At 55.8% G+C, this 15,876-nt stretch overlaps 1 pseudogene; it reads right to left on the bottom strand.

Annotated features, from left to right (window-relative positions):
* Positions 1 to 12,118, bottom strand: part of LOC147991053 (uncharacterized) — a 45,603-nt pseudogene extending 33,485 nt beyond the window's left edge.
* Positions 12,119 to 15,876: the final 3,758 nt, after the last annotated feature.

Below are 15,876 nucleotides of genomic sequence, written 5' to 3'. Positions count from 1 at the left end.
CTCTTGGGCTGAGGATAAACAGTTACAGGGGAAGAACAGCCTCCTGAGGAGAGGTGCTCTTGTGCTTGGTGAGTGTGGTTGGGGATTCTCTCTAGATGGGCCGGTCCCTTTCTATGGTGGAGGCTAGTCCTATATATAGAGGCTCGGGTCCTCTTCCCAAATATTAGGCGGGAAGGGATCCCACAACGAACAATTTGAAGGGGGACAACTTGTACAAGCTATCCTGACAAAAATAGTCTTCGTCTGCCAAAGGCTCTGGTGGTGACGCCGTCTTGGGCTCCACGGTGACCTCCGTCCTGCTGTCCTGCTGGTCTTGGTCTTGTTGCACCGATATGGAAACCTTTGCTTGATGCCTCGGGACTCCTCGCATGCGCTTGCCCCTTTAGCACCAAAGAGGAAATGAGGACATTGGGCGCACTGGCGCCCGCCTGGCTCCAGTTGTCATGGCCTGCATCACAGGAACCTCGCGAGGTGTCCCTTGCCTTGATCTCTCCGCCCCTCGTGAACCAGCCTGGTGAGTCCGCCCCTGAGGATGTTTTGCATCGTCCGCCTCGCGAGGCTTGGCACCTCGCGAGGGTCTTCAGTGCTTGCTGGTGAAGATGGGCCGTACAGGGCCACTGATGGAGACACGCTGTGGGCCACAGGCAGGTAGGTCCGGGGACCCCCGTTCCCAGAACGCCGACAGTAGCCCCCGGGCCCAAAAGGCAAGTGCGGAGCACCGTGGGCCCCCATATCCTGCGGGCCTGCTTGACGCGTGGCGATTGATTGGACGTGGGCGTCTCCGCTTCCCCACACCGCCTCGGCAACTGCCCGACTTGACGAGTCCCTGCTGCATGCAGAAAAAGGTCATTATTACCTTAGATCGTGGACGTCGGCGGTTGGCCTCCCCTTGGCTATAAATGGGGAGAGGGGGCGGAGCCCCTGTCACCCATCTCTTCCTTTGCTTCTCCCGCTCCTTCTTCTTCCTCGCTTCACTGCCGGCAGCGACACCCATGGTGCCAGCGAAGAGGCTCTCGGCTGCAGAGAAGGGGAAAGCTCGCCAGGAGGGGCCTGGCTCACCGCCACCCAAGAGGGGCCGCGACCACCCCCGCAAGCACACGATGACCCCCGTCACGGCTCCTCGCGGCCGCGGTGGCGCTTCTTCGTGTGGTGGTGGTCACCCGAGTCGTGGGGGCCCCGTCGATGAAGGGAGGCGTGCCATGGTCGCGCGGCCACCCAGGCCGCACTTCCACTCCACGGAAGTGTTGCTGGAGTTCGTCGTGTGGTCAGAGAACCCGGCTGGCACTTGGCTTCAGCTCCCGCGCTTCTTAGTCGGTGAGCTGCCAGCCACTGGTCCAGGCAGTCTTTGGCTGTAGACGGACGACTGCAACAGCAAGTGTCAGTGTCAAAACCGGTGGATCTCGGGTAGGGAGTCCCGAACTGCGTGTCTAAGGCAGATGGTAACAGGAGGCAGGGGACACGATGTTTTACCCAGGTTCGGGCCCTCTTGATGGAGGTAAAACCCTACGTCCTACTTGATTATTCTTGATAATATGAGTAGTACAAGACTTGATCTACCACGAGATCGGAGAGGCTAAACCCTAGAAGCTAGCGTATGGTATGATTGTATGTTGTCCTACAGACTAAAACCCTTCGGTTTATATAGACACCGGAGGGGGCTAGGGTTACACAAGGTCAGGTACAAAGGAGGAGATATACATATCCGTATTGCCTAGCTTGCCTTCCACGCCAAGGAGAGTCCCATCCGGACACGAGACGAAGTCTTCAATCTTGTATCTTCATAGTCCAACAGTCCGGCCAGAGGATATAGTCCGGCTGTCCGGAGACCCCCTAATCCAGGACTCCCTCAGTAGCCCCTGAACCAGGCTTCAATGACGATGAGTCCGGCACGTAGTGTTGTCTTCGGCATTGCAAGGTGGGTTCCTCATCCGAATACAGCATAGAAGAGTTTGAATACAAGGATAGTGTCCGACCCTGCAAAATAAGTTCCACATACCACCGTAGAGAGAATAATATTTCCACAAATCTAATCTGCTGACACGTTTTGGTAGCATGACATCACGCCATCGCCTGGTAATTATTCGAACCGTTTTTCTTTAACCAGCCCCGCACATAACGCGAGGCGGTTTCATGACACGTCTTGTCAAAGCAGAGATCGTGTTCCCCTTATTACGGGATTCTCACCAATACGGGCGTGGGTAACCCAACCGCACCACCAATTACGGCGCTTGGGGGATAAGCGAGTTTTACCAGGCTAGTGGGGGCGCATAGTTTCGTCCGCCCTTATAAAGGGATAAGGTCTCACCTTTTCCAACCCACGCCTTCTTCCTCCTTGCTCATCCATTCTCGCACACTCGAGCTCCAATGCCCAAGTCCACATCCTTCTCCTCAACTCTCTCCAAACATGTCCGGAGCGGGAGGCAAGTGGATGGCCTCCTCCGTCACGGAGGGACACATCAAAAAGCTACGTGGAGCCGGATACTTAGCCGCGGATATCACGCACCGGCTGCCAGCCGCGGGGCAGGTCGTCCCTACCCCGGAACCTCACAAAAGGGTGGTTTTCCTCCCCCACTTCGTCCGCGGACTGGGGTTTCCCCTCCATCCATTCGTCTGCAGCCTCATGTTCTATTATGGGCTGGACTTTCATGATCTGGCCCCAAATTTTATCCTCAACATCTCGGCGTTCATCGTCGTGTGCGAGGCTTTCCTCCACATCCGGCCCCACTTCTGCCTGTGGCTGAAGACCTTCAATATCAAGCCGAAGGTGGTGGGCGGCCAACAAGCGGAATGGGGTGGAGCCATGGTGGGCAAAATGCCCGACGTTATATGGCTCGAGGGATCCTTCATGGAGACCAAAAAGGGCTGGCAATCGGGGTGGTTCTACATCACCGAGCCGCGCGACACCAACTAGGTGGCGGGCCTCGAGTTTCGATCCGGAATCCCCACGCGTCTCACTTCCTGGAAGGAGAAGGGCCTGTCCTGGGGTTCATCGGTGGAGCTGGACGGACTCCAGAAGTGTATCCGGAACATGATAAGCAAGAAACTTAAGCTTGTCAACATAGTCCAGGTCATGCTCTTCCGCCGGATCCTCCTGTGTCAACAACGGAATTTCAACCTATGGGAGTTCGACCCGGCCCAGCGCCAGACTCTACACGAGCTCTTCGACGCGACGCATAAGGACGTCTGGAGGGTGCTGTTCAAGGGCGCCGAGGTCCCTCCTTCTCTCACCGAGGACCGCAGGCTAAGCGCGAAGCGTCCTGCGAATTCGGTAAGTCCTGTACATCTGGTAGGATATTTATTTCCCATAGCTTAACCATGCGCAGGGTCTGAGCTCCCATGCCTTTGACAGGACTGGGTGGAGACATCTGAGCAGATTAACTGTCCGGCCCCTCTGCCCGAAGAGACTGCGGACGCCCTCCTGACGGAGATGCGGATTCCGTCTCCTTATGAGGTGCCGGAGAAGACCAAGAAGAAGGCCAAGGGAACCCGAAAGAGTTCCCGGCGCCAGGTGGTATCGGACTCATCGTCCGATAACACCGAGATGCACTCCTTCCGTGAAAACGAGGAGAACGAAGATGAAGATTCTCCCCTCCAGCCGGGGGAGACAAGAAAAGGAAGGCCACCCCAACCGGGGAGGCCGAAGGGTCCAAGAAGGGAAGGACTCTCCTTCCGGACTACTCCACCACCGCCGCCGACGGCGAAGACGAGTGGCTACTCAGGGCCAAGCCCCTGGCGAAGTCGTAACTATTCGGATACCAGAGTAACTCATAGCATACCTTTGTCGCACTTCTTCTCCTAACGTCGAATATGATTATGCAGTCTGCCCTAAGCCCGTATCGATGCATCATCGTCGGACGGTTCCTTGGACTCGTCGGACATGAATAGTGATACACTTCCAACCGCCTCCTCTCCTTGCTCTACGGACAATGCCGAGGTATTGTCTCAAGGGGCACCGAGCCGGGAGGAGACAGTCCTGGAGGCGCCTCAAGGCGACCTTTCGGACTCCAGGAGCAAAGGGAGCAAGGCTCCCGGGGGCTCCAAGTTCGGCTCTCAACCGAACACCGCGCCGGAACCTCCAGTGGTTCCGGACTCGGGCAGGCGGCCCCCTTCCAAAATGGGCAACCCGCCCATGCCGGTGACGTCTATCCATCCAGAGGCACCGGACAACCTGCTGGGAGCACTTCGCGGCGCTTCCATCGACGAAGAGCACCGCACTATTATGAGTGCGGTGATCAAGAAGGTTCAGTCCGCCAAGAGCGGACTGACTGAAGCCTGTGCCAGCCTTCTAACAGGCTTTGAGGTAAGTATTTAAAATATAAGAAAAATATTACCGCATAGACAGTAGCCCCTGATGCCCTGTTTGGTGTTCACAAAGAAAAGCCGAATAGAGGATCAAATAATATCTGCAGGAGTCTAATATAAGTATGTTTCTATGCGTATGCAGGCTTCGCTGCTGACCTCTGCCGCACTGACTGCGGAGGTCGCCGCACCGAAGCAGGACCTCGAGGGGCCCGAGAAAGAGCTCGGCCTTGCCAAGAGGCAGCTCGAGGAGAACAAAGGTAAGTAATACCTTGTCTATATATAAAAGAAAATGTGGTTGCGAAATGACAGGATCATCATGAATGTGCCAGGGGCCACGACCGAGGTGGCGACCCTGAAGCAAGCGTTGTCCGAGGCCGAAAACAAATCGGCCAAGGAGCACACCGAGCGGGAAAAGCAAGAGGCACGGGTGGGCGAGGTGCAGCAAGAGCTCCAGGCTCTCGTGAAGAAGCACGAGGCTTTGGAGCTTGACTCAAAGACGCGAGAGTCCGAGCTTGCCGCGGCCCTCGAGAGCACAAAGAATGCCAAGGCTGAAGCCCAAAAGGCCCTCCAGGAGATTGAGGTGATGAGGAAGATAGCGGCGGGTAAGGCATTCAATATGCAAAGCAAGCATGTGAAAGTAAATTACTTGTTACTTACCCGAGTCCGGAACTCTCCAGGAGCATTCGATGATTTGCCCTGCAGCGTGTCGGATGCCGTGAAGTATTACCAGGCCGAGGAGGGAAGCTCGACAGAGAAGTTTTTCTGGTCTCAGTATACTGGGACCGAACACCCAATGCCTATGAGCCACCAGCTGAAGCAACTGGTCGAGCTGCATAAGGCGGCCAAACAGGCCATGAAGGGATTTATAGTCCGGATGTGGCCTGACGACTCCCTTCCCAACAGCTACTTCGGCCTGGTGAGGCGGCTTGTGGATGCCTACCCACGGCTGGAAGTCATCAAGCGGTCCGTCTGTGTCGAAGGTGCCCGCCGGGCTTTTGCACGTGCAAAGGTGCACTGGGCCAAGATGGACGCCGAGAAGCTGGTGAAGGAGGGGCCGCCGCAGGGCAAGGAGCATCGCCACCCCGAGATGTATTATGAGAGTGTCCTGAAGGGTGCCCGTCTTGTGGCGAACGAGTGTGCGAAGAATGTAATGTTTGAATGAACTTGCTCGTGTGATCCTGTATTATGAAAACTTGTTCATATGCGTTATGCAACGCTTGTTTGAATTTAAAATATTACCTTCTGTGCGGCTGTTTATCAAATCGGAGAGATGGCCAGTCGTCGGCTTCTGCCCCCATGCCACGAGTGCTGGGGTGTTCGGAATAAATCTGAGCACTCTTTTTCCCATTGATGGGTCCTTCGAGGGAGGTGCTCAGCACAACGAACAAGGCAATCGGACTATAATGATTTATCACTCTCACTTAGCTATAGAATTCTACAATTTTAAATTTTGGCGAAGCCCCTAGTATTCGGAAGGCCGAATTCGGGGCGCTATACACGCCTTAAGCCGGACAAAGCTGACTCCTTGCTCTAAGCGGCATAAGTCTTTAGGGACTCGAGACCTCTCGAACAGCGACCAGCTCTCGCCTTATCATGACAGTCAGTTTTAGCTTTCTCTACTGAGGTGCTTAGCCCAGCTGAACCGGGGCACAATCGCAGTAATTCTCCCAGTGCTACCTTAGCCGATATAGCGGAACGTAAGGTACCAAAACACGGGAGCTGGGCAAACCCAACTATTGACCCAAGACATGATTCAGAGCTGATGCATATAATGCTATAAGTTCGGGGTACCGCACTATCGAAAGTGTTCGGACTTCTCACGCCGTATTATGGGGTATGCTTAAGCCCCTAGCGTATTGGCCATACCAGAGTGTGCGGGTGCTGGATGTCATGAATGAACACACACACACACACACACACACATATATATATATATAAAGGGAGAATAGAGAATGCGATAATAGTCTAGTCTTATGCATTGTTTATTCAAAAAGGTGCGTTAAAGTAGAATGATACAAGTAGTGCGATAAGCAAAAAGTAGGACTATTTGACATGTCCCCTCCAAGGGCAAGTTGAGGAATGGTATTTAAAGCAAGTATGTCACTCGTTATCGGGATCCACCTGGGAGTTCCGTGGTGCGACATAGCTTTCTGCCTCCTTGGTCGCTGCATCATGTGTCCGACAATCATACTGCCGGACAGGGTTTCCAGAGATTAAAGTCCTGAAAGAGAGAAAAATAACAAAAAGGGAAGCCCCTAGTGCGGTTGATCCGCGTCTTGGGGTGTGCCGTAGTCGTGCCCCCCTCCCCACATGTGCCCATGGTATTTTCAATGCATAATTGTGTATGCGTGGCACGGGTTTCGCCGTTTGGCTGGGACTGGGGCGGGGGGCGCATTGCTATGCGCGCTCGGAACGTGCCAGGCGGTCTTGTTGCCGATTACTCCGGGCGCGCTTGAAGGTGTCCGGGTCTTTAATCGCAGAACTGGTGGATTGCCTTAAGAGGCTGCTTTGCGCTTCTACTGCGAGGGCCGCAGTGTGCTCCTCCATGCGGAGAGAGCACTTTGTGTTTCCATTGACTGTGATGACCCCCCGAGGTCCTGGCATCTTGAGCTTGAGGTATGCATAATGCGGTACCGCATTGAATCTCGCAAATGTGGTTCGCCCGAGCAGTGCATGATAGCCACTGTGGAACGGGACTATATCGAAGATTAACTCCTCGCTTCGGAAGTTATCCGGGGATCCGAAGACCACTTCTAGTGTGACTGAGCCTGTGCAATGGGCCTCTACACCTGGTATGACGCCTTTGAAGGTCGTTTTTGTGGGTTTGATCCTTGAGGGGTCTATACCCATTTTTTGCACTGTGTCCTGATAAAGCAGGTTCAGGCAGCTGCCGCCGTCCATAAGGACTCGAGTGAGGTGAAATACGTCGATGATTGGGTCTAGGACCAGTGCGGCGAATCCGCCATGACGGATACTAGTGGGGTGGTCCCTGTGATCGAAGGTGATTGGACAGGAGGACCATGGGTTGAACTTTGGGGCGACTGGCTCTAACGCATATACGTCCCTTAGCGCACGCTTCCGCTCCCTCTTGGGATGTGGGTTGCGTATATCATGTTCACCGTCCGCACTTGTGGGGGGAACCTCTTCTGTCCTCCGGTGTTCTGCGGCCGGGGCTCCTCCTCGTCATTGCTATGTAACCCCTTATCTTTATTTTCGGCATTTAACTTGCCGGCCTGCTTGAACACCGAACAATCCCTATTGGTGTGGTTGGCTGGCTTGTCGGCGGTGCCGTGTATTTGACACGAGCGATCGAGTATGTGGTCCAAACTGGACGGGCCCAGAGTGCTTCTTTTGAATGGCTTTTTCCGCTGACCGGGTTTAGAGCCTTTGAGTCCGGCATTGACTGCCGTATCCTCAGTATTGTCGCTGTTGATGCGACGCTTGTGTTTGTTGCGACGTGACCTGCCATTGCTATCCTTGGTATCCGAAGTACCATGGTTCTTTGATATGTTATTGCTGCGAGCCAGCCAGCTGTCCTCTCCCGCACAAAAGCGGGTCATGAGTGTCGTGAGGGCTGCCATAGATTTCGGCTTTTCCTGGCCAAGGTGCCGTGCGAGCCACTCGTCGCGGATGTTGTGTTTAAAAGCTGCTAGGGCCTCTGCATCCGGACAGTCGACAATTTGATTTTTCTTTGTCAGGAACCATGTCTAGAATTGCCTAGCCGATTCGTCTGGCTGCTGAATTATGTGTCTCAAGTCATCGGCATCTGGTGGTCGCACATAAGTGCCCTGGAAGTTATCGAGGAATGCGGCTTCCAGATCTTCCCAACAGCCAATGGACTCTGCTGGCAGGCTGCTGAGCCAATGCCGAGCTGGTCCTTTGAGTTTGAGTGGGAGGTATTTGATGGCGTGTAGATCATCACCGCGGGCCATGTGGATGTGCAAGAGGAAGTCCTCGATCCATACCGCAGGATCTGTTGTGCCGTCATATGATTCGATATTTACGGGTTTGAAACCCTCTGGGATTTGGTGATCCATTACTTCGTCTGTTAAGCATAGGGGGTGTGCGGCACCTCTGTACTGGGCTATATCGCAACACAGCTCAAATGAGTCTTGTCCGCTGTGTTCGGCCCGGCCGGATTTACTTTTACTGTATCCGGCGTGACGGTTATCGTCTCGCATAGTGGCGCGTCCTCGTGATCCGTAGATCGATCTTGCGTGTTTTGCTTTGTCCTCCAATACGTCTCGTAGGTCTGGCGTATTTCCCCATGCCTCGACATTTTTATTTGAGTGGCGTCGGGGTGCGGGCTGAGATTTTGGCTGAAATGCCTCTCTGTCGCGGCCACGAGGTAGCCGATCAGCCGCGTCATACATTGGAGATGTAGGTTTTGGTGCTTCCTCCTCCAGTCGGGGTAGCAACCTGCGCTTTGGGTAACTCTTGGAGGGGCGTTCAAGTTCATATTCCTCGGCCGCAAGGACTTCAGTCCATTTGTCAGCTAGCAAATCTTGATCAGCTTGAAGCTGCTGTTGCTTTTTCTTAAGGCTATTTGCCGTGGCTATAAGCCGACGCTTGAAGCGCTCTTGTTCGACGGGATCCTCAGGCACGACGAATTCGTCATCGTCGAGGCTTGCCTCATCTTCGGAGGGAGGCATGTAATTATCATCCTCCGCTTCTCCATCTATCGCTCTCTCGGGAGGGCTGGCTTCTCCATCCTCCTGCCCTAAATCTTGCTGGAGGGGATTGTTGTCATCTTCGGCACTGTCCGGAGTGCTATTATCTCCTGTGCCGGTGTCACCGTTTTTGCTTTGGCGAGACTTAGAGCAGCGCCGCTGACGTCGGCGCTTGGGTTGCTTCTTGGAGGGGTCATGCTCCGCTGTCCCGTTGCCATTGCCTTCTTTGGGTGTGTCCACCATATATATGTCATATGACGAGGTGGCTGTCCAGTGCCCTATGGGCCGTGGTTCTTGTTCGCCTCCTGCATCGTCGTCCATGCCGTCGATGTCTTCGGAGTCAAAGTCGAGCATGTCGGTTAAATCGTCGACAGTGGCTACTAAGTGGGTGGTGGGTGGGCGGCGAATTTCTTCGTGATCTGCATCCCAATCCTGGCGGACATAGTTTGGCCAGGACTCTCCTGACAAGGAGAGAGACCTTAATGAGTTCAGTATGTCTCCGAAGGGCGAGTGCTGAAAGATATCCGCGGAGGTAAACTCCATGATCGGTGCCCAGTCAGATTCGATAGGCACGGGCGCATGCGGTTCGGAGTCCGTGGCCGGGGAAGGATCCGGCAGCTTGACATCACGGCTCTCGTGAAGGGTAAGGTCGATACTCAGCTCGATCGCCGCTGAGGATACGGCCTCCGTGGCGGGGTTAATCCACCCGTCCATGGATGGCGCAACTAGCTCCTAATTGAGGGTCGGAGCGGTTGCCGACGCGATCTCCTGAACACTGTCCGATGGCAGACCTAAATCATGCTCATCGTGACCATGTGGTGCACTAGGCAGGGGCTCGAATCCGTCGAAGATCAAGTCTCCGCGGATATCGGCCGTGTAGTTTAAGCTTCCAAACCTGACCTGGTGGCCAGGGGCGTAACTCTCGATCTACTCCAGATGGCCAAGCGAGTTGGCCCGTAGTGCGAAGCCGCCGAATACAAAGATTTTTCCGGGGAGAAAAGTCTCACCGTGGACTGCATCGCTATCGATGATTGAAGGAGCCATCAAGCCTAATGATGACTACATAGAGGAACTCTCAATGAAAGCACCAATGTCGGTGTCAAAACCAGCGGATTTCGGGTAGTGGGTCCCGAACTGTGCGTCTAAGGCGGATGGTAATAGGAGGCAGGGGACACGATGTTTTACCCAGGTTCGGGCCCTCTTGATGGAGGTAAAACCCTACGTCTTGCTTGATTATTCTTGATAATATGAGTAGTACAAGAGTTGATCTACCATGAGATCGGAGAGGCTAAACCCTAGAAGCTAGCCTATGGTATGATTGTATGTTGTCCTACGGACTAAAACCCTCCGGTTTAGATAGACACCGGAGGGAGCTAGGGTTACACAAGGTTGGTTACAAAGGAGGAGATATACATATCCGTATTGCCTAGCTTGCCTTCCACGCCAAGGAGAGTCCCATCCGGACACGAGACGAAGTCTTCAATCTTGTATCTTCATAGTCCAACAGTCCGGCCAGAGGATATAGTCCGGCTGTCCGGAGACCCCCTAATCCAGGACTCCCTCAGCAAGGCTTCGTGGTTCGCGGTCGAGGTCTCCACCACAGGCAACGCAGTCCTGGCCCGCGGCTGGCAGACATTTGCCCGCGTGCGCGGCCTGGGCCGGCGGTGCTCCCTCCACTTCAAGTACGATGGCAACGCGACCCTCTATGTGAGGGTGTTCGGGGAAGATGGCCGTTGCGTCGGGTGTTGCCCCGAGGACAACGACGGCGGTGAGGTGCTCGGCCTCGGCAACGGCCGTGACGAGAGTGAAGGCGGGTTCACCCTCGGCGCCGGCCATGGCTCATCCAGCTACGACGACTCCTCTTCCGGCGACAGCTCCAGCAGCGGCGGCTATGACCAACCGCCACACCGCCGCGCCTGCTTCGAAGGTGGCAGCGAGTCATCTCGTCACCGCGCTTCAGTGAAGCGCGAGGAGGGGTCTGGCTGAGCTCAGGAGAGCGCCACGGGGCCGTCCTCGTGACTTGCCGTGGGAGCACGTTCCTCTTTTGTTTCGTTCTTCCTTTGCTTCCTGCATTAAGAGAGAGACAAGTATGGGGCCCCGCTGGGGCATGCAACAATTATGATTTCTAAGTGGCTGTGCTATGTTTATCATTCTTGTGCTATGTTGCAGCATCACATTTTATGTATGCGCATAGGAATAACTTAGCTTGGTGCTCCTAAAGTAGTTTTCACCGATGTGCGTTCCCCAATGCCCGGCGAGGCCTGTTGTGCTCAGAAGGCGTCTGAGAACTGCAAAAGTTCGCTAGGAAATTCTTGTCCTTCTGAATCCTGGTCGCAGCCACTGTCGGTCATGACCTAGTGCTTCGTATCACGGTACCCGGGGGGCACGAATTGAGAGGGGTGCGCGAGCTTGCGAACTCGAGCGAGGGTGCCTTGCAAAATACAGGAAAACGAAAACGCTCACAAGGGCGCGAAAACGCTCATGAGGGCGCCTGTCCAGCCCCCTCGCGGGGCATGCGAGGGACAGTATGGGTGAAAAACGAGGAACCGAGAGGAGAAAAGGAGGCAAAAGGCAATGCAACCTGGCCAGCAAGGAACACCAGAAAGCAAATTCTCACTAAAAAAGGGGCTAGCCAACTGCGGAAAGCAAATGAAAATCCGCGTCCGGCACCTAGCCTAGTCTTCTTGTCTTCTCACCAGCGCAAAGCTAAGTGCTGCCACTAAGATGTGGGAGGGAGCCCCCGAGGCCCGAGGGTGGCACTCTTGAGACTCCGGGGTGTGTACAGCCCCACCCATTATTACATGAGAGTGTCACGAGTGGAGATCTTCACAGGCACCGGGCCTTGCTTCACGGGTAGAACCTCCAGAGGTGCATGATGTTCCAGTCGTTCTGGATGGGGATCCCGTCCTGCGTCTCCAGGCGCGCGGCGCCAGGCCTGGAGACGTGGGCAACCCTAAACGGGCCCTCCCACATGGGTGAGAGCTTGTGCAGCCCTTCCCTGGAGAGCACCTGCCTCAGGACAAGATCACCCACCTCGAGCGTCGTGGAGCAGACGCTGCGGCAGTGGTACCATCGCAGCACCTACTGGTACCTCGCAGCTTGGAGCGAGGTTTCACGGCGGCATTCCTCCCCAGCACGAGGTCCATCCCCCGCATGGCATCGTGCTGTGCTTCATCGAATGCCAGGACCCACGCGGAGCGATGCCTGACCTCGTTTTGGAGAACCGCTTCTACTCCGTAGACGAGGAAGAACGGGGTCTCGCCTGTCGTCCTAGTGGCGGTGGTGTAGATGGACCACAACACAGACTGGAGCTCGTCGTGCCAACCCCTGCCGCAGGCCTCAAGCTTCTTCTTGAAGGTCCTAGTCTTGAGACCCCTCAGGACTTCCGCGTTGGGGCGTTCGGCCTGGCCGTTGCTCCTGGGGTGCACCACGAAGGTGTAACAGATCTGCGTTCCAAGGTTAGCACAATATGTTTTGAAGAGATTGCTAGTGAACTGTGAGCCGTTGTCGGTGATGATACGATTAGGGAACCCAAATCGGCTTACGAGGCCCTTGACGAACTTGACCGCTGACCCGGCTAGGATGGTGCGGACGGCTTTCGCTTCCGCCCACTTGGTGAATTTGTCGATGGCGACGTAGAGGTAGCGGTAACCTCCAGGTGCTCGAGGGAATGGGCCCAGGATATCCAACCCCTAGACCGCGAACAGCCATGAGAGCGGGAGAGTCCGGCAGCCCTGAGCCCGCTGGTGGATCTGCTTGGCGTGGAATTGACAGGCCTCATAGGATTTCACCAGCTCGGCCGCGTCGTTGAGTGCCGTGGGCCAGTAGAACCAGCTGCGGAAAGCCTTGCCGACTAGGGCGCGCGACGACGAGTGGTGCCCGCAGTCTCCGCCATGTATGTCAGCGAGCAACTCATTCCCCTGTTCCCTGGGAATGCATCATAGAGAAACATCATTTGGCCGCTTCCTGTATAGCTCACCATCCTGAATGCAGTACGCTGTAGCCTGCCGGGCCACACGCTCCACGTCTTCTTCCTTCTCCGGCAATGTGCCTTGCGTTAGATACACCTTGAACTCCTCAATCCAGCACCCCTCCTGAGGCTCGAGCGCTAAGAGGAGGCGCGCTCCTGAGGTCGGGCCGCAGGCAGGGGCTCCCGAGGCTGGTGGCTGGGGGAGTTCCTCCTGAGGTGGCGATGGCTCCGTAGGTGGAGGTGCTGCCGAAGGCTTGAAGAGCCGCTCCTCGAAGACGTCGGGCTCTTGGGGTTGCCGCTTGGATGCTCTTTTGGCGATGTCGTTGGCCTCCTTGTTGGTGCCACGGGGCACATATTGTAGCTCCAGGCCAAGGAACTGCTTCTCCATTTTGCGTACCTCCGCGAGGTATGCCTCCATGTGATCATCCTTTGGCTCATACACCTTGTTGGAGAAGTTAACGAGGAGCTGCGAGTCTCCCTTGATGGTGAGGCGTTTCACCCCCAGGGCCACCGCAGCCTTGAGGCTGGCGATGAGGCCCTCGTACTCTGTGATGTTGTTGGAGACCTTCTTGCCCCGCTGGAAGCAGAGCTGCACGACATAGTAGAGTTTGTCCTTAGTGGGCGAGATGAGCACCGCTCCAACCCCCGTGCCCTGGCGTGCGAACGCCCCACCAAAGTACATGACCCAGCCATCCGACGCTTCACTTCCTGGCGAGAGGGTTCGGTTCTCGCCTACTTCGAGCTCTGGGGTGTCGGTCCATTCAGCCACAAAGTCGGCGAGTGCAGCCCCCTTGACGACCCTGGTTGTCCTGAACTCCCGGTCAAATGCTTGCAGCTTGATGTTCCATTCGGCAACTCTTCCCACAGCATTGGGGCTTCTAAGCACTCTCTCCAACGGGTAAGCTGAGACAACCTTGATGGGGTGACCCTGGAAGTAGTGACGCAGCTTGCGCGAGGCCACCAGGAGCGCGAGCAAGAGCTTCTGAAGCATGGGGTATCGTGCTCTTGCATCTCGTAGCACTGTGCTGATGAAGTATACTGGGCGCTCGATGAGGGCGGGAGAGCTGACGGAGTTTTTGGCTCCCGGGGACTGAGGTGTTTCCTGTGGGTTCCGAGCTTCAGGGGCTTGATGACTAGCCGAAGCTGCCGCTGTCTCAGGAGCGTCGCCTTGGTGTTGTGCTACCTCATCCGGCTTGGTGGCTGCATTTTGTGGGCCCTTGACCCGAGGCTCCTCTCCGAGGGCCACTAGCACCGCGCTGGCGGAGTAGGGTGTGGCAGACAGGTAGAGTACCAAGGGCTCGAGAGGACGAGGCGCCACCATCACCGGTGGGCTGGTCATGTATCTCTTGAGGTCTTGAAATGCCAGGTCGGCCTCGGGGGTCCACTCGAACGGACCCTTCTTATTCATCATCTTGAAGAACGGCAAGGCGCGCTCCCCTAATTTGGAGATGAAGCACCCCAGCGAAGTCACGCAGCCTGCAAGCTTCTGCATCTCCTTGAGGTTTTGTGGTGGGCTCATGTCTTCGATTGCCTTGACCTTCTCCGGGTTGGCCTCGATCCCCCTGTGGGACACGAGGAAGCCCAGCAGCTTGCCGGAAGAAACACCAAACACACACTTCTCCAGGTTGAGCCGCAAATCCACCTGGCGCAGGCTCACGAAGGTTTCCTCCAGGTCCTGAATCAAAATTCTTGCCTCCCGATACTTCACCACAATGTCGTCGACATAGGCCTCGGCGTTTCTCCCGAGCTGCCGCCCCAAGGCGATGTGCATCAGTCACTGAAAGGTCGCTCCTGCGTTGCGCGGTCCGAATGGCATCCAAGTGTAGCAGTATACCCCACATGGGGTCAAGAAAGCTGTTTTCTTCACATCTTCCACCGCCATCTTGATCTGGTGGTATCCGGAGAACGCATCCAGGAAACATAGCAGATCACACTCGGCGGTGGAGTCAACAATCTGGTCGATGCGCGGCAGCGGGAATGGGTCTTGAGGGCAAGCCTTGTTGAGGTTGGTGAAGTCGACACACATGTGCTCCTTCCCTCCTTTCTTCGGCACGTCGACCGGGTTCGCCAGCCACTCCGGGTACCGGACCTCATGAATGACACCCGCTGCCTCCAGCTTGCGGGTTTCCTGAACGATGAAGGACTGCTTCTTCATGGACTGTCGCCTCACCCTCTGCTTCACAGGGGCATGTTGGGGCATACCCTCATATGGTGCTCAATCACTCTTCTCGGGACCAAACCAGCTGCTTGGGCTCCCAAGAGAATACCTCCTTGTTCCCCCGCAAGGAGTTCACCAACTCCCTTTCTTGATCTGGGGCGAGATCGGCGCCTATGGTAAAGGTAGCACCAGAGGCCCCGTCCATGTCGACCGGTATCTGCTTCGTCTTGGCTTGACCTTGAGTGAATAACTGCTTCTTCTTGGTCGGCACAGCGCCCTTGGTCTTGGGCACGGCCTTGTTGGTCGGGCAAGCCCCCGTCGTGGCCCTGAAGGCGAGTCTGAGGGCCGCCAAGGCTTCCTTGGCGTCTTCGGCAATGGTAAGGACGCCCTTGCTTCCTGGCATCTTCATGAGGTTGTAGGCAGGATGGGTAGCTGCCATGAACTGGGCCAGCGCCGGATACCCGAGGATGGCGTTGTACGGTAAGCCGATGCGGGTGATGTCGAAGTCGATTAGCTCGGTGCGGTAGTTGTCACGTGTGCTGAAGGTCACGGGGAGACGGATCTGCCCCAGGGGGTTGGAGGAGCCGCTGCCGACTCCGGAGAAGGGCTTGCTGGGGTAGAGCTGTTCTAGCGGCACGTGAAGGAGACTAAAAGCCTCCACGGAGAGCACGTTGAGGTCGGCGCCGCTGTCGATGAGGGTCTTGGTGACGGCCACGCTGTAGATGGTGGGCGTGCAAAGCATCGGGAGCACGCCCGAACCAACGGTGGTGATTGGG

The sequence above is a fragment of the Triticum urartu genome, chromosome 1A (assembly GCF_056163025.1).
Source record: "Triticum urartu cultivar PI428250 chromosome 1A, HENAU_Tu73, whole genome shotgun sequence".
In the NCBI taxonomy this organism is placed as follows: domain Eukaryota; kingdom Viridiplantae; phylum Streptophyta; class Magnoliopsida; order Poales; family Poaceae; genus Triticum; species Triticum urartu.
This window is presented reverse-complemented; position numbering and strand designations above follow the sequence as displayed.